Source organism: Asparagus officinalis, chromosome 7, assembly GCF_001876935.1.
Source record: "Asparagus officinalis chromosome 7, Aspof.V1, whole genome shotgun sequence".
In the NCBI taxonomy this organism is placed as follows: Eukaryota; Viridiplantae; Streptophyta; class Magnoliopsida; order Asparagales; family Asparagaceae; genus Asparagus; species Asparagus officinalis.
Window position 1 is genome coordinate 129731625 of NC_033800.1, and position 5986 is coordinate 129737610.

General features: G+C 39.4%; 1 non-coding gene across 1 annotated transcript; it reads right to left on the reverse strand.

Moving 5' to 3' along the window:
* TRNAE-UUC lies at nt 1060-1133 on the reverse strand. The gene has a single exon. It is a non-coding gene; the product is annotated as a tRNA-Glu (tRNA).

Sequence of the window (5986 nt, forward strand, 5' to 3'; positions counted from 1 at the left end):
TAAACCAATTCACGCTTTACGGTGTTATTTATTGTCGAGTATTTGCCTTTTCAATTTGCTCGTTTAGTCATGCATTATGATTTATGACACCCTTCTTTGATAACTGTTGAGGTTAGCACTTTTGAAAATTGATCACAACATTGGATTCTTCTGTTTAGGTCTGCGGATGGAACCGCACCAAAGGAGCTGGATTCAAAAGTTGTAAAGAAAGATGTTCCAAAGGATGATAAGCCCTAGAGCAGATTTTTGTTTCTTTTATCTTTTCTACTTCCTCGCAGGCAGCTGAGAAAATTTTCAATGTCTTGTTCTAATTGTGACGGAGAGAGCTGAATCTTTTCAGTATCAACTTTTCTGTTCATTTCATTTCCTTGAGATGGGTATTGGTAAAGGATATCACAAGTTTTAGAGGAAATGAAGTTTAGATTGATGATAGTGAAAATCTATATTTTCGGTCAACATTTTATTTGTCATGCTTTTGGGGCGTGAGATCGGCAGCAGTTAACAATTGAAACATTATCAATTCTTTTTCCAATGTTGCGCTCAACCACTCTCTTGTATAAGCACAAATTAGTTTTTTCTTGGATCCCAGGAACTTTACAATTTTACTGATTTATTTGGTGAGTTGCATTACACTATAATTAGTTTGCATGATTATGTGGTTATTCTACAAGAGGGGAAGATAAAGATTATCTCAAACTTGAACCTGAACTCCAAATCATATTATTGTGATGTTTGAACCGGTTCATTATACCAATAGATTTTGAATCTTAGTTTGAAAATGAATCCACTAAAATTCTACGAGATTGATGTATGTAATAGATTGACTTAAGATTCTATTTTCCTTTTTATATTTACTTTGCAATATGGATTACACCAATAATAATTTTCATTATGGCTTTTTCGTATAAGAAGAAAAAAATTAATGTGAATCTACCGCCTTCTCGTAAGAAAAAGGTATTTATCTCCAAGGATTACGCATATGGTGTTTACCTCCGAGGACTACGTATAGCGATTTGGCTGAAAATTTCCTAATAAAATTTGTTTTAAAATAAAATACTATTCCATTGCCGGGATTTGAACCCGGGTCGCCTGGGTGAAAGCCAGGTATCCTAACCGGACTAGACGACAATGGATTTGTGTCAACTGGGAACTAGTTTAACTAATTGAGTAAGTCCCATAATTGTAGATCGAATAACACTCCCATCTAAGTACTTGGTTGTAAACCTTATGAGCGAACAAGCAATCGAATAAAGCTACGCAACTAGGGGTGCATAAAAATATTCATATATGAGGAAATATGTGTATTCGTTTACGTTAGGATATGGATATAATTACTACAATATATAACCGATAGGATAAGGTAACAAATATGGTTATGTAGTCAAACATTTGGATCCTTATCCGAAATAACCAAATATATATTGGTCATACTGTTCTTATAGTATTTGTCCTTAGAATAATGGATTTGAGGTTAATTTTGATGATCAAGATATCTAATATTAGCTTTTCAAATGTAACGAACATATGAATAAACTCTCTTGTATCATAGGAACTATATATTTTTTCAATACTATTTATTTTTCTTATATCCTTTTTTTGTATCCGCATGTATATCTGTTTATATGTCTGCATTCATATCTGTATCCATATTCGATTTTAGTGGATATGGATATGAATTTTTTCCGCTAAGATATATCTGTATCCATGATTGGTAAGTAAATACGGATATGATAGATATCATATCTGAGCTGTTGATATTAGTTGGCCCAAAGGCCTGTTGATGGCATGTTACCTAAAGGCCCAGTTCCCCTTCCATATTTGCCCTAGCCTTCTGTTGGCCTCTTTGTTTTGATGATGTTTAACAAAAAATTTACTACTAATGTTGTTTGTCTAGTGTTTGTACATTCTTATATATTAGACAAACAACGTTGTTGGAGGATGGATGGAATAGCGCTTCAACGACGATATCAAATGGAGGTTGGCGGAATTGTGGAGTGAAGCATCGTACAATTCAAGTTAAAGATCAAGTTCAAGCTTCATCCGTAAGTGTACCAAGATAGAGCTTCGTTGAAGATCAAGATTGCTTGGGTAATTTAGTTTAGGAGTTTATTATGTGTGTTGGTACTTTAAGCTCAATATCATACACACACACACACATTTATTGGTTTCCATGTATATATATAGTTATATATATACATATATGTTTTGGTTTGATAGTTTTCAAGTTTCACTATGAAACAATTGAATACAATTGGAAAATATATTTTTGTTTCATACTTAATACATTTATATGATTTCATCAATATCAATTTTATTTAGTTCCATGAAATCATATTTTAGTGTATTATATGTGTATTTTGATAAAATACTATATTCATTATTTATAGACTTCATAACAATAGTTTACATCTTCTATTAAGTCTATAAAATTATTTTGTATTGTTTCAAAACATGGTTTAGCCAAAATGTCAAAACTCATGTGTTTATATTTTCGTGTTTTGGACCTCCTTGTAAAATGATGATATTTTACATTTGGGAAGTCCTTTCTGATAACCAGTCACTGTAGCATGTTTATTATCATGTCTACAATCATTCCCCAAAGTTTTACATTTTTTGGAAACTGGGCGACAGAGAGTCTGTCGGTCGACCGGTCCGGTCGACCGATGAAAATTTTCGGTCGACCGACGAATTTTTCGGTCGACCGACGAGTGTTCCTTCAGTTTGCAACGGCTAGTTTTTTGACCGTTGCCTTGGGGTTGTGTTTTGTCTTTTGCTCAGGTTTTTGGCTGAGTTGAGAGAGGGTATAAGTACCCCATTGCCTTCAACTCTCAAACTAACCAAGAGGGTTTTTAATCAAGTTTAATAAAGTTTTTAACAAGGGTTTTAGTTTGGTTTAAGTGTGTTTAAAAAGCTTTTAAGCAAATTGAGAGTTTGTTTTTGTGATTCAATTCTACAAGAGCTTGAGGAGATCATCTATTGGTGTTTGGGCATCCAACTCTTCTCCCTCCACTCTTGATATATTGAGAAGTTTTCTAAACTCTATTTCTAGCTTTTTTATATATTTGATTATCATTGTTATTAAGCTAGAACTACATTGAGTTTAGTTTTGATTTATATCTCTTTGTTCACACACAACCTTTTGAGCTTATTGTATTTACATTCATAGTATAATTTGGGGTTGTGGGTTTGTGACTAAGAGTTGTGCTTAATTGAGTTCTCACCTTGTTTTGAGAACAATCATTTGTCATATTTGTGCTTATTGTGAGAATCACTTTGTAATACACTTGTACACCGAGTGAGGAGTGTGTGGTGAGAGTCGGGGATCGTCCCAAGAGGAGTGGCGTCGGTTGACGTGCCTAGGGAGAGGTTGTAACCGAGCACTTGAGGGAGACACGGCTAGGTCCAACACTTAGTGGGTGTAGAGTGTGATTGCAAGAGTGTGAGTTGTAGAGTTTTCGGTTAGCTAGAAAACCGAGTGTGTAGAAGAAGTTCCGGCTTCCAAACCAGATTGTGTTAGTGGATTTCTCCCCGGGAGTGGGGAGCGGAGACGTAGGACGGAAGGTCCGAACTCCGTGATCATATTGCTTGTTTGAGTTTGTCTTTGGCGTATTTGTTTTCGCATTCATCTTATACCGCCAATTGTACATTGCTCATTTATTTCATCCACTATCTTATTTAGTTTATTTACCCTTGTGTTGTTTATATATCCTTGCATATATTTCTATCATATAGGATATATCTCATTGTTCATGTTGCTTATCCTAGCTTATATTCTTGTTGTATTTCATACTTGCTAGGATAACTTATTAATTAATTTTAATTGGTATTTAATCGGATTAGATTAGCATAAGACCCTAATCACCCCCCCTCTAGGGTCTAACACCTTCTCTATTCCTCTCTCCTATCCGATGGTACTCAACCCTTTTCCCACCTCTGTGATTTGATGACCACCGCTTGGAGTCCCATCTCCCATCCCTGTAGGTCGGCTCCTACCATTCGAAACCCTAGTCTCTCTCCCGTGTCGGCTGCCCCCTTCTCTATATCTTTCGAAGGGTTTGGTAGTAGCTCGGGGTGGAAAGAGAAAGCTGAGCTTGAGCTCCTCTGCTATGTGTGATCCTCTCCTCTCCCCTGTGAGCTTTGTGCTCTCACCCCCTTTGTACGATCCCCTTTCCTCTTTGTGAGTGACTAAATGAGAAAATCAGCAAGCTCTCTCTTTGTGTTCTTGGTGGTGCACTGCTAAGAAGAACAGTGACTGATTGAGCAGGCTTCTGAGCCAAACATCAACGACGATGATTCATAACAGTGGTATCAGAGCTCGGTGAGTCGTCGCCCTTCCAAAACAACTGATCGCCGCCGCAGGAGTTGTCATCGCCACAGATCTGCGACTCCAGAATGCCGGACCACCGTAGGACCCCGTCGGACCGCCGAAGGACCGCTGTCGGACCATCGCGTGGGCGTGGGTAAGGTCGAAACCCTCTCCTAGGGTTTCGCTCAGGTGAATTGACTACGAGAGCCTATAAATAGGCCAAGGGGTTCTTCATTTCAAAGGGTTGGAAATTTTGGAGGCGAAGCTCTGTCGGATTCAAGACTCGAAACTTAAAAAAGATTGGAGCTTTGGGACTTCGGGGACTCACTCTTCCAGATCTGGTGCTCAGCGATCGTCAACGCCAAAAAAGGCAGGTGTTCGAGAGGACCGGATCTCAGATCTACGCAGACGTACTCCGGATCTAAGCTTGGTCTTAGATCCCGAGACTTGGACGATTGTTTCCTTGGTGAATCAATCCTCCCCGGCTATTATTTCCTTTGTGGAATAATACCCGTCGTACTGCTTAGATCTGATCGGATCTAGATATCGCGGTGGTCCACGGATAAACCCCGGCGCAGGCAAAGAACCCACACAAAGCAAGAGACCGCAAAACAGGATCTTGCGATTCGTTCGACAAATAAGGAGAAAGTTGTAATTTTCTTTATTTCTTGTGTTATTTGATTTTCGTTGTAACCGGATCTAAAAAAAGACCGGATCTTTGTAATCGATAAACTATTACAAGAATTTGCAATGGAATCAATGATGAAGAAAACAACGATTTTTCCCCCGAACACACCCACATGGCAGAACATTCTGAAGATCTTTCAAAGAGGGTTGCTGAGCAAGACGCCATGCTCAAATCACAGCAGAAGACCCTCAATGAACTCCTAGACCTATTGACTCAAATCGTCGCAGACAAGGCCAAATCTTAGAAGACAGATTCACCACCTAGGTAATAATCTTCCTGGAGAGAAAAAGCGTCTTCATCCCGACTTCACACAAGCAAAGGGAAGGGAAAAGTGGTTGATGATGCTACTTCTGATCAAGAAGCCCACAACTTGGAATCTTCCTCTGATGAAGGAAGAGAGATCGAGAATGAGCAGAATCCTTAATCGGTCAAAATGGAAGAATTGGAAGCCCGCCTCAATGTCATTGTTTACAGAAGTGAGCTCCAAGACGAGGGAGTTGCTAGGCCCTATCCTGCCGAATGGGATTTTGCCACTTATCCTCCAAAGTTCGAAGTCCCGATGCTACAAACTTTTAATGGCATGGGTGTAGGCATATAAAATTGCTTATAGGTCCCTTAATACAGCTCGGCACAAACCGACGAACCAACGAGGCGACGAGATCGACGAATCGCACGCGAGCAACGGAATATATCCATTCGCGTTCGGAATCAAGCCAAGTGTTGAAGAGTCAACGAGTCATCCAACCAAGGACAAACTCGGACGAATCACGATCGAATCAAGATCAGTTTCGGACTCAAACTCAGAAGCGGGTTTACTGCCAAATCAGGAATCAGATGTACTGCCAAATCAGATCAACACATCAGAGTCCGAATCAACCACAGAACCGAATCACGGACAAAACGGATACAGCGCAAGAAGACGGAAAACAACAACACCCGGAGGGGCTCGGCTCAAACCGAGCCACCTCAAGGTGGCTCGGCCCATGCCGAGC